The following is a 15,465-nucleotide window of genomic DNA, read 5'->3' as shown; positions in this document are numbered from 1 at the left end:
GAAAGCTGCCAACAGTCTGCCCTCAGGAAAAGGAAAATTTGCAGCCAGCAGAGGAGCTGAGTTTTGCACCAAATTCAGGTGTGAACCTGTGACTCTTGTTTACACACTCTTGTCTTACAAGCCCAAATGTTGATTTATGTGAAAAAAAACACCTCTGTCCCACACTTTGGCCTGCAGGGCTTCTCTCTTATGTGCCTCCTGTTTCTTGATTCTTGGTGAGATAAGTGAAGAATTTGCAGGGTGAGCCGGCACGGGTGCCCGGCTGTGGCCTCTTGCTGTGGGTCTGCTCATGCTTGACCAATGCAGATTTTGAGGCAGACCTGTGTATCTTGTTTGTAAAACAGAAGTGTGCTCCTCTCTGCCTCTCATGTACATGGAAAGACAGCATGGAGGCTCTCTTGTTTTGTGCAGGCCACAGCACAGTGCTGGATTCCCTTGGCTAGACATTTTTAGAGAGCACTGGGGTGTAAGTAATGCTAATTTGGCACAGGAGAGCTGGGGCTGTTCAGTTATAAGAACCAATTAGAGTCTTATGCATCTGCTTTGCAAACCAACACGGTCCTGGGCTGTGACCTAGCAAGGTAACTTAGCCAGAGCCTAAATGCAGCCCCTGGAGATGCTCCGGGCAGTCACATGCCTGAGCAGTCTGCAGGACAGGGCACAGCCAGACGGGTCTGTCCTTACTGACACAGATTATTCCCACGTAGAGACTGCCTGCAGCCTCTGTGAGGGCAGCGTGTGTAAATTAATGAGTGCACACGCAGAAGCAGAACTTTTGCTCCTGCCAGCTGCAAGGAGAAGGTGTAAAGCGGCAGAAGAGTCTGCAGGCGAAATGTGAAGCGCTGCTTCTGTTGTCTCCCAGTGCCACGGGCACAGAGAAATTAGGAAACGTAACCACTGCCCGTGTGCTCCCTGCGAAGTCCCATCCAGGACGAGTCGTGCTGCATTAAACACAAATTCTCTTATTGCTATAAAAACTGGGAAGGCTTCCTCGTATTTAGTATCAGCGTGTATGTCTGTAAGCACATAAAGTAGCTGGCTCTTAATGGGTTAGTGTGTGCCGCCTTCGTGTGCCACGGACTGCGTTCGAAACCTCCTGTGCCCTCCGCTTGCTGCCCCATCCACCGAGCACCGCCGGCACACAAGCGGTTGTTTCCTTCCCTCGCCGTTCTCTGCCGGCTGCACAGACCCCCGCGGCCCGAAGGGAGGGTCGGTCCGATCCCTTTTCAGCCACAACCCGGCGGGGTGCCGAGAGGAGAGAAGCGAGGCACCGGGCGGCTTTAAGGTGCCGCCGCCCGCTCCCGCCGCCGCGGTCCACCTTAACGCGGCGGCGGCGGTTGCGGCGGACGGGCCCATTGCCGCGCCGGGGGTCGGCGGGCCCCGGACCTCCCCCCGGGAGCGGCGCCGCCGCCGCCCCGTGCCCGTCGGGGAGCCACATCGAAAGGCCACAAAAAGTGAGAAATCCGTCGGTGGACCGCAGGTGATGGTGGGGCCCGCCCGCCTCTGTGAAACCCTCGCCGGCGGCACCCGGGCCGTCCCCCGGCGGCGGGGCCGGGCTATTTATAGCAGCCGCCGCGGCGATATAAGGGGTGGCCCAGTGCGGGCTTCCCCGCCGCGGCCGCCGGGGCGGGAAGGGGCGGGCAGGGGGCCGGCGGCACTGCCCGGCCGCGGGCGGCTCTCGGCGGGCATGGGCGGGCACTGAAGGCGCGGCCCTGTCAGTCCGGGTGAGCGGGACTTGGGGGAGAGGGGCTGGGGGTTGGGTGGTGCTTTTAGCGGGGGGGGGGGAAACCCAAACCAATAAATCTCTGTTTGATTCGTTTCTCCCCACCCCCCAGCCAAGCCGAGGGGTTGTGGGGTTGCGGGGTTGCGCTGCGAGGAGTTCACGGGCTCTTCCAGGCATGGGAAGCCCGTGGGAGGGGTGCGATCACTCCGGCACCCGGCGGTAACAGCGGCGGGGCTTTTCCCTCCCTCCTCTTCCCCCAGCGTTGCTGCTGAAATGCGGTGCCCCGCTCTGGCATGAGCTCCCCCCGGCCTGGAGGAGCGATCCCCGGGCACCGGCGCTGTCCCTGGCCGGAGACCGCTGTCGGGAAGAAGGAAGGGGCAATCGCCGACTGTCGTCGCGGAGCCGCCGCTCTCAGCACTGCCGGGCTCGGGACGGTACGGTCGCCTTGTGCCGCGGGTGGGATTTCGATGTCCTGGGGGGGATGGGGAGGGGGTTGTGTTTTCTTCCTTCCTTGCCGGACGCTGGAAAAGTGGCTATGTAAAGCTATGGTCATGTCGTCTTCTGGCTGTGGGTGGGGGGAGAGAGGGGGTCACTCCGAGTTACACTGTGTGATGAAAGGTCTTTCTGAGTTGAAGGTTTGCTGGATTTTTGTTGTGTTCTGGGTCTTTTCCTCCCAGCAGATTTAGACCCACTCTAGTCGTTTTCTGACCTTACATCCTCCGTACTGTGTACTGCTAGATCTCCTGTTTTCCATTGAAACTGCTCTTGGACCACTAAATACTTCGTGAAAGCGTCGAGATTAATGTTTATATGCTAGGCTTTTAGAAGGAAGTTGTATGTGCTACCTTTTAACTACCAAGAAACAAGGAGAGGAGGAGGTACTTTTTTCCTGGTATTACTTTTTCAGATTTAAGAAAAGCTGAAACACAGCTGAAGGACACTGACTTTTCAGCTCTTGTGCTTGGGATTGCTGCGGATTAGAAAAGAAGAAACATTGCAAATTGGGGTTTTTTTGTTTTTTTGTTTTGTTTGTTTGAGTTTTAGTGGCTTAAGAGCTCTAGAAACATTGTTTAGAAAATTGCTTCCCAGAGAAATGAAGATAAAGCAATGCTGGCTGCAAGTGGAGGATCAACTTAAGAGTTAGACTCTGGGTGGACTGGTCTCAGCATCCTGCACTTAGCTGGATGTAGTTGTAGTAATTTTCTTTGTTGTGACAGTCACTTTGTGAAACAAATTGAGACACTATGCCACGGTGGTTCAAGTTAGGGGCGGGGGTTTTGCTACCGTAGCAAAGTGCACAGTGAAGTCCAGACCCTCAACACAGGTAGCTGCAAATCTTCTGCACTCATCAGCTGGCATTTGTCTATATTAGTCACCTAATGTTACAAAAGTCTGAAAATCTAAGACAATTGAGTAAAGTTAAGGTGAGTTAAGATGTTGGTGGCATGCTTAAAGGGATGCTATTGACTGGAACGATTTAATTTATGTCTTATCTGGAAACTGTTGTTCATACAATAGTTGGTACTAAGAACAAGGGCATTCACTTTATAGTCATACCTCAGTATTTCATACCATGGAGTGTGTAGCCCAGATTTCAGAGGGTCAAACACCCCACCAGCATGACTCTCAAACCAGAGCAGCTGCATCAGGGTCAGAGCTGCCCAGCCTCCCTTTTTACAGAAATTAAGTGGAAGTTTCAATTTATTGAAGTTTTTGGTGGTTTTACAAAGCTTTTTTTTTTTTTTTTTTTTTTTTTTCAGAGGAATTAAGACTCACAGAAACAAAGCTTGTTCATGAGGGGAGGTTTTGATATGTGTTGTGTTGAGTGTTTTTTTTTTCTTAAACTGGGGCTGAGGCTAACAAAAGGGAAAAATAGAACTGTATCATCTCATAGTTAGAGAGCATTTCTTTCCTTCTCCCCACACATTGTTTGGCACTTAGGGAGGCTTGGCATTTGGGGGCTTGAAAGGGGGCAGGAGCATGAGTCCTGTACATGAGTTGGTATTGCATTGACAAAGTAGTATGTGAGGGCAACGTAAGGACAAGTGAATATAGAAAAAATGAATAATGAATCACTATCCTTGGCATCGTGCTGTGGCTCCTTAGAACTCTTCTTTAAGTGTGGACAGAAATGGTGTCCTGTACCTTAGACCTGCATGGCCCTTGAGCTCACACCATGTGCTGCCAGTGGTGCTTCGTTACTGAGACCATCAGGGCAGAAACTCCCTTCTGCTCTTAACTCTGGGGGGCACCTTGAGGATAGCTGTTTGGCTGTGTTAATTTCTGTCCCTTCTTTTTTATCTTCCTTCTTTGTGTGTGACATTTTTTGTGGCTGGGTTCAAGCTTCAAGCCAAGTACCTCTGTGCACCTCCAGCAGTTGCCAAGCCAGGCATCCCTGCTGACCATCTCAGTGCAGGTGAGTCAGTTCATCAGTGTGCCTTATGAAAGTTTTAAGGTCCAGTCTTCAACTGGACAAGTCTCAATTTGGTTTTGCCTGGTTTGTTTGCTTTGTACTGCTCCAGCCATTCTGTCATAGCTAGTGGCTTCTCACTCAGCATCACTCAGCCTTCACAGCCTGCATAGGTGCTCTAGGTCTGTGTGGTGCCCCTACATGTGGCAGCTGCCCTCACCTCAGCCTTGTAACTGCTTCATGGCTGTGCATTCCTTTACCTCTCTTACCTGCAGAGGTGGAGGCAGAGGCAGGGGGATTGCACCTTGGGAGTGTGCAGCCCAAGATGTAGAGGAGACTTCAGGCCCTGGAGATGGAGGATATTAACATGAGAGAACATGGAACAAATGTGAGGGAACACGGGAACAAAGAGAGGAGTGTTTTTGCATGGTGGTGGTGTTTGCATAAGCTTTTACGGTTGTAAATAACTATATCAAGGCTAGGGAGGACAGACTCAGTATGGAAAATATGGAATTCATTTTCAGGCTTTCAAGACAGTACTCTAGACAGGGTTGGGGAAGAGAAGCCATGTTAAAAGAAATGGAAACATGCCTTGAAAATGACCTTGCAGAGATCAACAATATTATTTTTAGTGTCTGAGGCACCCATGCTTAATTAAATGTAAAACAGAAGGGGTTGGAAGGATTTGGTCCAAGTGAAAACAGAATGAGCATGGGACTGGCAGATTGGGAGGAACATTAGCCCACTCCTTGGTGGAGTTACTGCTTCTTGTTGCTTACAGAGGGACTTGACAGAAGATCTCAGTGGGGAAGGGAGTACAGCCTTCCTGTTCTACTCGAATGTCACTGGCTGTATTTTTCTCTGTGGGGAAAAGAAGGCCCAGTGGGTCACATCCTGCGTGTTTGCATCCAAAGTAAATCTAGAGCAAGTCCATTGACTTCAATAACATCTGCAAGAAACCATGACTGGCTCTTTCTGAGCAGAGAACAGCTGTAACTTCAGATGCTGAATTTTTTGGCATGCTTATTTTTTTGAGATTTATGACTCTTTTATTTTTCTGTTTGAGAATGTAGCAGGGCAATTGCCAATCCATGCATGCATGTATATATGAGAAAATGTCAGTGGAGGAGTCATATGTATGGAAATCTTGCATAGGGATATGGCAGCCTGGGTACCTGTTCTTAGATGATGAAATGATTATATAAAAACATGTCTGTTGAAATAATGATTGAGGGAAGAGGTTGGGGGAGGTTAATGATATTTTTAAGTGGTTTGCTGTACTTACAGTACTTATGGTACTTAGTACTGACTTTCCTGCTAATTTTACTGCTTCAGACACTAGTTTTTTAGTAGGTTGTGGTTAGTGGTGCACAGACATATAGGTTTAATGAGAGGGAGTAGTCCAATGGCTGGAGCTGGCTAAAGGGGTAGGAAAGCTGCCCCCAGGTACCTTCTCTGTCACAGGCTGCCCAAAGGTGGGTAGGCTGGTAAGGTCAGCAACTCTTAAATATGTCCATTATGGTGAATCTACCTCTACTGTGCCCAATTTTCTTCTTACTAAAATGGGGTAGTAGAAGTTTCTTCTTTGTGGGGTGTGTTGGGAGCATAAATACAGCAAATGCTGAGGTAGTTCAGAAGGCATCTAAGTGTCAGAGGTACTCTGGGATTGGATTCGCTTCCTACTGCTTCTCCTCTAGTCAGAACTGACCAGCAGAATTACTCAGTACTTCTACAACTAAGGGGTTTTGTTAATTTTTGGCTAGATGTTGTTTACCTTGGCATTTTTTTGCCACTGGAGGGCTTGAAACTAAAATTTTGAACTACTTTTTTATACTTTTGCTACTACTATAGAGTGATTTATAAGTGTAGTGACACCCTTTAACCTTCTCCTAGATGACATAACTTCTGCCTTGCCTGCCATGCCTTCTCTTTCCAAAGGTCTTCTTCTGGAAAGAAAGTTGTACCATATATAGCTTTATGCAACGTGGTAAGAATTCTTTCCTTATCCCTCCCAGCCCTCCAAGGTATGAGCCTTCTTTGTCCCTGCAAATTCCACATCATTTCATAGAAAGCCTTTCTTGACTGTACAACTGTTCTCATCCTCATATTAGCTTGCTAAACCTACCTGAAGTGGGTCCTTCCTTTCATGGAGGGGAAAAAACCTGTATTTTCCCAAAGGTAGGGGAAATGCCCTCAATGGTTTGCTGATCTCTTTCCTCCTTGTGTTTGGTTATGGCCGAGTCCTGATTGCATCTGCCTAGCTCTTTGTCAAGAGATGAGTGTCTTCTTGGGACTTCCTGGGGATGGTTCCTCATCTGAATGGTGACTTGTAATGATAAAATATGATGGGTGAGATCATTAGTTTATGTAGTGGCTGGCATTAGACCACTGAAGATCAAAGAGCCATTCCAAGTTTCCATCATCTCCAGTGAAAACCAGTACAACTGCATCAGTTTGCAGCCAATTTACATTAAACCTTCTGCCTGGGCTGTGGTTTAACCTTGCCAAGTGTCTCTTGGGGTCAGGTCTGTTACTCTTGTATGTGAAAATAAGTCTTGGTTTGCTTTCTGATTTACTGGAGTGTAAATAAAGCAAGAAGGTATTTCACTTACAGGATCACTCATGGGCAAATATTAGTAACACTCTTCAGCTTTTGACTAGAACTTTGATGGCATAATTGCTCTAAAAGGGTAATATATTCAGAACTACCTGTTTGACTTTGGGAGTTGGATTCCCAAGAGTCTTAGTTATTATTTTAAACAGGAATCAGCTTTTTAAGCCACACATACTCCTGGAAGTTTTAAGAAAAGGCTTCTGTTACCACATTTATAAAATGACAGCTTCTAGGATGAGTGTGACAGCTCTGCCATTTCACTCATTTCAGATGTTCAATACAGAGGTTGAAGAAAGGATTAGGAAAATACTGTGGAAAACAGATTCTCACAGGTAGTCTTACCAGAGAGGTCGAAGATGTCAGAGTGTCGATTGCTCAGTCACCTGCCAGCAGGGTGGATGTGAGCATGGATTTTCAGCTGTGTCTTTAGGACAGCAGGGAGAATGATGTTTCATCCCTCGTTGTAGGCAGAGCAAAGTCTATTTCTTCAGACACAATTTGGTGCACTGAGTTCAAACAACTTGTGACTGGAACAGTTTGAGTCACCAGGGCAAATGTGGTTATCAGAAGAAACAGATAAACGAAGAAAACAGCCTTGCATGCCCTAGTGTTATGTTTGTGTAGGTAAGATTTTAATTTGCTATCAGTCTTAGGCTTCTTTTTGAGAAGTGATGGATTAGTCTTGGTACTTGTGCAATTCTTAAAGCATTCCTGGAACACTTGCAATGCAATATCTGTTTGTTTTTCAATGGACCTGTGAGATAGGGAATTATTTATTTCACTGCTACAGCTGGGAAACTGGAGTATTCGGTAACACTGGAAACAGCACATGGCCAAGCCTGTGGCAGGACGGGCAGGACGGTGCTGAAACTGGGTCTCAATTCCCACCAAAATTACTCGGCTCTAGTCCGTGCTCTTCCCATCAGGTTCTCCTCAGTTCCTCCTGCCTCCTGAGGCTGCTCAAGGTGTTTCCTTGGCTAGACAGCATTGGGTTTGGCTTTTCCAAGGAGTAGAGCTCAGATCTGGTGATGTAAGGAGGAAGATGATGTACCTTTGAGGGAAGACAGGAAAAGGGGAGCATCCATTCCCCATATAGGGATGCTTCTTCAGTGAGCCTGCCTTCCCTGATGCTGGCACAGGCTGCTTCACAGCTAGTAAAAGCTCTGGGCAAATCCCTGCTTTTCCTGTGCTTAGAGCCAGCTCGGTTTGGGAGAGTTGATGTGAGTGCCTGTGTTGATGATGAAGCCACTGGCTCCATGCCTGCTGCTACCATACTGTATCCCTGGGCCCCCTGATGGAGGGGGAGGCTGTGCTGTCCTTGTGAGGGGCATTGGTGTTTTGATTTTGGGGGGGGGAAGTCATGGCAAAGACAGCAGAAGGAATTTTGTTGTTTTGGTTGCATGGTGAACAGTAACAATATGAGATTTATTTCTCAGAATGCATCCACATTTATAGGGTGCTATATTTAAAAAGGAGGAAAATGAGTCATGGGGAGCTATGCTAATGCCCAGTATTTATGTCTACCTCTTGTGAGGCTGAAGGCAGCAGGAGCTGAGTAACATTCATGTGAAGTGTCTAGAGGATTTACAGATCAAACTAAAGCCAGATGAAATCAAGTGTAAGTCATGCTGTGCCTCGCTCGGGGCCCTCTCATGTACCTTGTCCTGGTTACAGTGAAATATTATTGGGAAAAATCAGGAGCACTCAGTATTGTCAGCTTCCCTGGGCTTGGGCTTTGGTGGCACTTGCTGAGCCCCATAGGGTCTGCAGCAGAGATACGACCTTCCTGGTGGTTACTGCTCCTCTGGAGAGTCACAGCCAGGGCAAGGATGTCACCATGCCTGGAGCACCACAGGAGCAGGTACCCACACCCGGAGTGGAGCAGGCAGAGCCTGGGCACATCTCAGTAGCTGCCAACTCCTCTAGTAGAGCTGTGGGCATGAAGAGAGCTAAGGTTGGGGTCCGTGGGGGTACAAGCTGCTGCAGCTCACCTTTCAGAGCCTCGTAGGGACAGTGGGATGCCAGGGTTCAGCTATTTTTGCTTTGATATGTCTCAGTGCTAATTCATTTGGCTTACACTTAATAATTAAGTGTGAGTGGATTTTGGTTTTCATTTTGTTGGGTTTTTTAAAAAGTTTCTTGATGAAATACTGTTCTATTTGGGAGTGCCAGGAAATCCATCTTTCCCACTGCCTGCTTGCCAGCCTGGCTCAGCTCTGGTCACAGGCAGAGGTAGAACTAGGACTGGGATTTCACTGCAGGGTGGGCCAAGAACAGAGGATGGAGACAGAGTCACTGTTACCAAGCCCAGACAGTGCAGTGTGCCCAGAAAATGTCTAAAAATGTCTAAAATGAGTAGTCTAAAAATGAGCAGAAAATAATTATTAAAGTGAAATATTCAGGTTTACTGGGTGTTCTGTTTTTAAGAATTGGTCATATTGGTATGAAAATGAGCATGTTTAAGTTTCCTTCAGTATATTTTTTGAGGGGTACACTAGAAAACAGAAGAGACTCTAAGAGTATAAAAGCTTGTGGCTTGTGGAAACAAATACTTGCTCATCTTACAAATGTAAGAGGAGCGGAAAAGTTTTTGAATAGGAATCTGGTATTTGCTTTGCTGGAAGCACAAAGCCTAATGATGAGTCTGATATACAATAGCTGGAACAGAGATCCACCCAAACCAAGTTAAAAGGATGTTTATGGACATTGGTGCAGTGGGAATGCCCTCCATTTTTTTCTTGAATTGGCATTTCCCTCTAAAGGGCTACTAAAGCATCTGCTGCAGCTTATCTCCAGGACCCCTCTCACTCCAAAAAAAATTGTCCAGCGGACTTTCTTCTCTAAGTTTGTGAGCCTGTGATACAAGCTCTTTACCAGTTGGTTGTTGTGACACAGAAAGACTCCAGAAAGGTATGAAATGACAAAAAGTAACAAGACTCAGATGGAATTTAATCTTAAGGCCCATCCAGACACTGTTATCGGATCCGTCATCTCTACTTAACATACCCAAATAGTTCTTGAGTGGTCTGCAGAGACAGCTGGCAATTAAGTAGAGACTGTGGTCTACAGAAAATATGCCTGATGTCTTGTGTAAGATTTGGTATGGAAATACCAGTGCCACCAGTGCTCAGTACAAGACTTCCCATGTGGGCAACATCTATCTGTAAAGTAGGACTCTTTGGGAAAAAATTACTCGGTACCCAGCACTCAATCCCAGAAAGTCACAAAGGACATTCACAGAGCCAGTGCTGTGGGGTGGTGAGCAGGGAAGGGGGAGATCACCCAAGCAATCCCTTCTCTTCAGGAGTGCTCACTGCTGAGCTGCAGACTGGAGGTTGGCATTTGGTGGGGACAGGAGTCCCCAGCTAACCTTGGAGGAGGAGGAGACATGCGCTAGGGTCTGGCGAAAACCCAAGCTGTTGTGAGTTGTTTTTGTGAGGCAACAGTGCAAGGTGCAGTATTGCATGATGTACCTGCCTCAACACCAGTCTGCATCTGACAGGGCTGTCCTTGGAGGACACGGCAGCTATCTCTTGAGCCCATCCTCTGAATGCCCTGCTTTGCTTCCACCTGAGGAGACCTTAGAAGTAGGTGGTGAAAGATTCTAACTCTGAAGGTTACAATGAGCTGTAGCAATGAGGTGGACTTGAATGAGTACTTGCAGCTCCTCTCTCAGAAAGCATTTTGTGGCTCAAGGGCAGAGCTGTGGGAGAGAGATTTCTCTGTTTCCTCCACATGCTGTGGATGCTCTTAACTTTAATTTGCAAACAGGCAAAATAGCAAGCATGAGGAGCTGAGCAGACCATTTGCTTTTCTTGAGGTTTGGCTGAGTCTGAAAAGCTCTGCTAAGAGGTTCACTCAGCATTGTTTCCTCTGCTCATTCTGCAAAATGGCTGATAAGATCACCCTTGTCCTGTTAGCTGTGAGCGTTTTGTTACGTGAGAGTTACCTGTGGTGTACTAAATGCATCTTCAGAAGTCTGGCTTGGACTGAATGCCTGCAGAGAGTGAGAAGTCTTTCACATTTATCAGCAAAGTTAGCTTAGGGATATATAATTTCTTATTCTTTTTGCAATGTAGCAAGTCAGTTTAATTAAGCATCTGGGATTTGAATTATTAAATAATGGAAGAGTTTGTCTAGTTTTCTGTTGGTAAAGATCTCCAGCAACCTATTTTAGTCCCTGGATTTTTCAATTCCGAGCTTCAGAAACTCTTTGAACCTCATGGGGATGACTTACTGGATCTAGGAGGGCAGAGAAATACAACTCTTTTTATAAGGTCTCCTGAGCACAGCAAGTCACTCCCTGTTGTTTACATACCACCCTCACAAGACTATATGTTAGGTTGTTGAAGCAAAGCAGAAAAATTGTGTTTTCAGGCATATCCTGTGCTGAAGTATCTGTTTGGTTTTGTGCAGGGTAAGAATTAATCCTTTTGCTTTACAAAACACTGGGAGCAGTTACCTGGTATGGAGGTCAGATTGTCTCTCATCTGTCTGTGGAGAGAAAAGAAAATATATATTAATTGCAGTTTGCATGGGCTTGGGAACTGTCAAAAGTGGTGGATGGGTCTAGCTGGGAGGTAAGAAGGGACAAAGAGGAATTGTGTAAGCCAAAGAGGTGAAGAGTTGCTGGGCTCAGGTGGTGGGCAGAGGTCTGCCCTCTTCAAGGCTATGAGGAAAGCTCTGGTGAAGGTGAGGAAGAGCTTGCATCTGTGTTGGGGGCAAAGGGGCAGGCAGCTGCCTCAGGGTTGTCCTCATGGGCAGAGGCAGGTGAGGGACTTTCTGATGAAGCCACTGGACTGCCAAAATGCCTCCCAGCCTAAGGCTCCAGCTTCCCAAGCCCTCTGACCCCAGGCTAAGGTGCTCTTGTTCCTATTTGAGACGATGCACTTCAAAAGCCTTGTCGAGTGGAGGGGTGGGTGGAGCTGATGACCCAAAATACCATTTCCCCTTCCTAAAGCTGGGCGGATACCAAGCTTGTGTGTCTGTGTGGTAAAAGAATATGAACAAAAAGTGCTGAGGGGTGCAGTGGTTAAATTGAAACATGCTGTGGCAGGATGAAAGTAATCTTGTCCCTTACCAGCCCTTATTGCTTTGGGGCTTTTTTTTTTTTTTTCCCCCAAGTGGTTGCAATCCATGCTCTCTCTATCTGTGCTTTAAATAGATAGATTTTTATGCAAAAAAGCATGTCATGACATCATCAGGGTAAACCATCCCATGTTGTATTATAGCTCATGATAATACATAAGAATATCTACAGTTGTCTTTGAGTTAAAATTTAATTTTGCATTACCCTTGAATGTACCGAAGCATATGAAAAAGACCCATGAGTAGAGTGAATGTCCTTTAGGGAGGACTTAGCAGTTCAAAAAAGGGTCAAATCCAAATTTCTTGCCCTGTTTGTGAGTCTTCTACATAAGATATGATGCAAATGAGAGATTTACCTGAGTTTCCAACAATAAGGCAACTGCTCTTTGGTGTTTAAAAATAATGGCACTATCCAAGCAAATGAATGGCATGAGATCTGCAGTAAGGTCAGGACAACACAATGCTGTATCCCACTATTTCTGAGAAAAGACTTTGATTTTTTAATTTTTTTTTCCTCCATTGTGACATTGCAGCAGAATAGCTATGTGGTGGATGGTAAAAAAAAAAAAAAAAAAAAAGTCTGTAGGGGATTAAAACTCAGGAGAATCTGAGCCAAGGAAACTATTAGCACAGGAGAAGAGAGTGATTGAATCAAAACGTTCCCTGGAAGAGCTGATCAGGGATTCTGCTTTGAAAGTTGATCCTGATTTGACCTCAAGAGTCTGGACTCGGAAACCTTGTCCAGTTACTCTGCTTTGTTCAGTTCATTTGTTATCTTACCTGTGAAATGACCCTTCCCTTTGCCCAGGTAACACAGATGTCCTGTATCTGTGTGGGAGCCAGTGCTCTGTGCCACAGTAGGTCCAACTGCATGGAGTACCACTCATATTTAAGGAAAAGGCAGGGTGTCCAGTCCCAGTACATGAGGAGCCAACGTGGTGATACTAATACATTTAACTAATGTTTTATCCTCATGTCCCATCAAAGTTCCTTATCTGACCTTTTCCCAGTACAGGGTGCTGTGTTTGCTGTCTGTGTTGCTGAAGGGAGAGAGGTCCTCAGTGGGCTCGGTGCAGCCCAGCACATCTCCCCTCTGGGACAGCATCCCCTCAGGGAATCTGACTGCACAGTTCTGGAAATCTGTTAATGGCAGCCTGATGATTAGACAGAAGGCATTATCTTTGGCATGGGGCACTGGGAGGCTGAGTTACCTTCAAGGCTGACTTCTGAAATAGGTGTAACTGTGTGTGGTGTGTTTCTCCTATGTGAATGCTAGAGCTAGTTTGTAGGGCAAAAGCAGATGTTACTGTTTAATGTGTGTGAAAGATGCTTTGTGGCAGTGGCAGCAAAGAGCATACCTCTCCCTTTTCCTTTAACTGGGGAGAGACTCTGCTGTTGCTTTTCTTTTTCCTTTTCTTTTTCTTTTTCTCAAATGGAAATTGATTTTTTTAGGGTTTTATCTTTTCCTGAAGTTGTCAGTGAATTTCTGATGTGATTGCACAGAGGTAGCAGTGGTTGGACCCCCACTGTTTGCCTCCTTCACTGGAGGTGCTTCACAAGAGCACAAAAGGCTTTTGAGGTATGATTTCCCATTGCATACTAATCCAGTGAAGTGCTGTAGACTCACTTGCTGGCACAGTTTAAATCCATAATGCAGCACCACCTGCCAAACCACGGGACATAATGGAAGTGTTAATGAATGTACATATATACCCTCCCACGCTGCAGCAGGCTGAATGACTTAAAAGTTGAGGCGGGAGTTTAGAATGAGCATAGAAGGAACCAGGCTTAGGGTATCCTTATGAAGGTCTGTGCTGAAACTGGAGGGTGATGGATAGCCACAAGGGTCTGAAATTGTGTCAGCTGACCCATAGAGTGCTTTCAGAGTTGTGTTGATTTCAGCTGCTGCTCTCTGATGTATGGAATTATCCTCTTGTGACACTTAAGAAGAAACTTGAGTGTCCAACAGTGAATCACAGGTACCGAGCAGCACCAGCTGGGACCCCTGTACATCTTTTTCAAAGGGGTATCCTCACAGGGGCTTCTCTCTGGTGCTGGCAGGTTGAGTGCCCTCAATAGGAGGGAGGACTTGAGTCATGTGTGGGTAAACTGTTCCTCAAGGGTGGTTTGGCCAGTTGCCCAGAGCATAATGTGTGTATGTGAGTTTGCCACTGGGAGGGCTTGCCCAGGCTGGCAGGGAGCAGGAGGAGGACAGCAGAGAGAGAGCTGGCAGCTGAGAAGGTCGACAAAGAGTGGAGATGAGGTTCTGGGACTGTCCTGGCAGGTGTCTGGGATGCTGATGGAATAAATGCACCCTGTCCTCAGGTGGGTTCATGGCGAGGCTGTGGCTTCGCAGAGCCTTGTGTCACCATATGTAGGGCAGAGAAGGGAGTTTCCCTGCCCCCCTATCCCTCTTCTCGCCCTGGTAATCATCCCTGAGCTCTGCTCATGCTCCTCTTTTGGACAAACGTGTTGGATTTGCCAAGCATGAAGTCGCCTCCCCAGCACATTGTACGTAAATAAGAGGCTCATGCTCTTGGCAGACACTGTAATGAGCCTGGAAAAAATGAGTGTTATGGGTCTTGGGCCAGTGATGAGATCTTGAAGTCTTCTAAGTGACAGAGTAATGACATGGACCTGAGAAATTCCTGGAAAATAGCCTGCCACGTAGTTCTGGGATTAAGAGTCATGAAATTCTACCTAAAAATCTGCCAAGTGCCTATTAGGGTAAATGTGGTAGGTGGTGTGTATATGAACATGGGAGATGGCTCTTCATCTTCTGAAGCCCATGCTTGTGAAGCTTTACTAAAGCTCCCATGTCACTGACAAGCATGCTCTGGGCAGTTCTGGACCTGTAAATGAGTATTAAATGAATTGCAGGAGCCAGGAGGACTGTCCTTGACCCAGGAGCCTGTGCAAATCGAGAGCCCTACAAGCCTGCTCTGTGCCAAGGGGTGTAAAAGCGTTGTAAAAACATCTGTGCTGCCTCAGGTCACAGGGAACACTTCATTGCAGAGAGGGAAATGGGCAGTCTGTCTGCTTTTCCATAGAATATGGGCAGCAATAGTCTTTTTGCCTAAAAAAGGGCATAGCCATGAGTCAAGTTTCGGAGAAGATTTGCAGAAGAGTACAGGTTTTGGCAATAGCCATGCTATTCATGCTTCTCACCTTCACTCATCTGCTCCTAGAGGGGGAGCATCATCCTGGGACTCAGTAGAACTCACCCATCCAGGGACCTTCACAGCCTTCAGCTGTCTGAAGAGATGCAAAGTGCATTTGCCAGGAGGGAGACGGGAGTCTTTAAAAAGCCATTTACATTCTGAAAGACAGCTGGTAGCAACACTGGAGATGTAAAAAGCATTAAATATCAAATTGAGCCTCACTGGAAGACAAGCTTGGAGCCAAATGCAGTGCGATAATTTGCAGGAGGTTGACTGGAATGAGATGGCCTCTGTACCTTTTCTGTCTTCCATGCATCAGTAGGTGCCATGAATCTGTGCACTGGCTCAGCTGTGCCTGCCCTGTGCACAGCATCCTGACTGTAAGACCACAGCACAATGAGCCATCAAGGAGCTCTGTGGAGAGCCTGGTCAGGATTCTGTCAAGCACCCCTTGTTTTGGCAGGGGGCT

At 46.9% G+C, this 15,465-nt stretch overlaps 1 protein-coding gene across 10 annotated transcripts in view; it reads left to right on the top strand.

The window, feature by feature from the left end:
- The first annotated feature begins 1,382 nt into the window (after window positions 1–1,382).
- The window catches only part of MRAS (muscle RAS oncogene homolog), a 40,758-nt gene continuing 26,675 nt past the window's right edge, over window positions 1,383–15,465 (top strand). For 2 of the 10 annotated variants that reach the window (XM_030454412.1, XM_030454410.1), the window contains exons 1-2: window positions 2,070–2,157; window positions 4,067–4,139. The gene's annotated coding sequence lies outside the window, so the exon portion shown is untranslated. Of the gene's footprint in view, window positions 1,455–1,646; window positions 1,725–1,983; window positions 2,158–4,066; window positions 4,140–6,105; window positions 6,121–15,465 lie in introns of those variants that run through there. The other 8 variants (XM_030454408.1, XM_030454417.1, XM_030454418.1 and 5 more) reach the window with 7 other exon arrangements.

This window comes from Calypte anna, chromosome 7, assembly GCF_003957555.1.
Source record: "Calypte anna isolate BGI_N300 chromosome 7, bCalAnn1_v1.p, whole genome shotgun sequence".
In the NCBI taxonomy this organism is placed as follows: Eukaryota; Metazoa; Chordata; class Aves; order Apodiformes; family Trochilidae; genus Calypte; species Calypte anna.
This window is presented reverse-complemented; position numbering and strand designations above follow the sequence as displayed.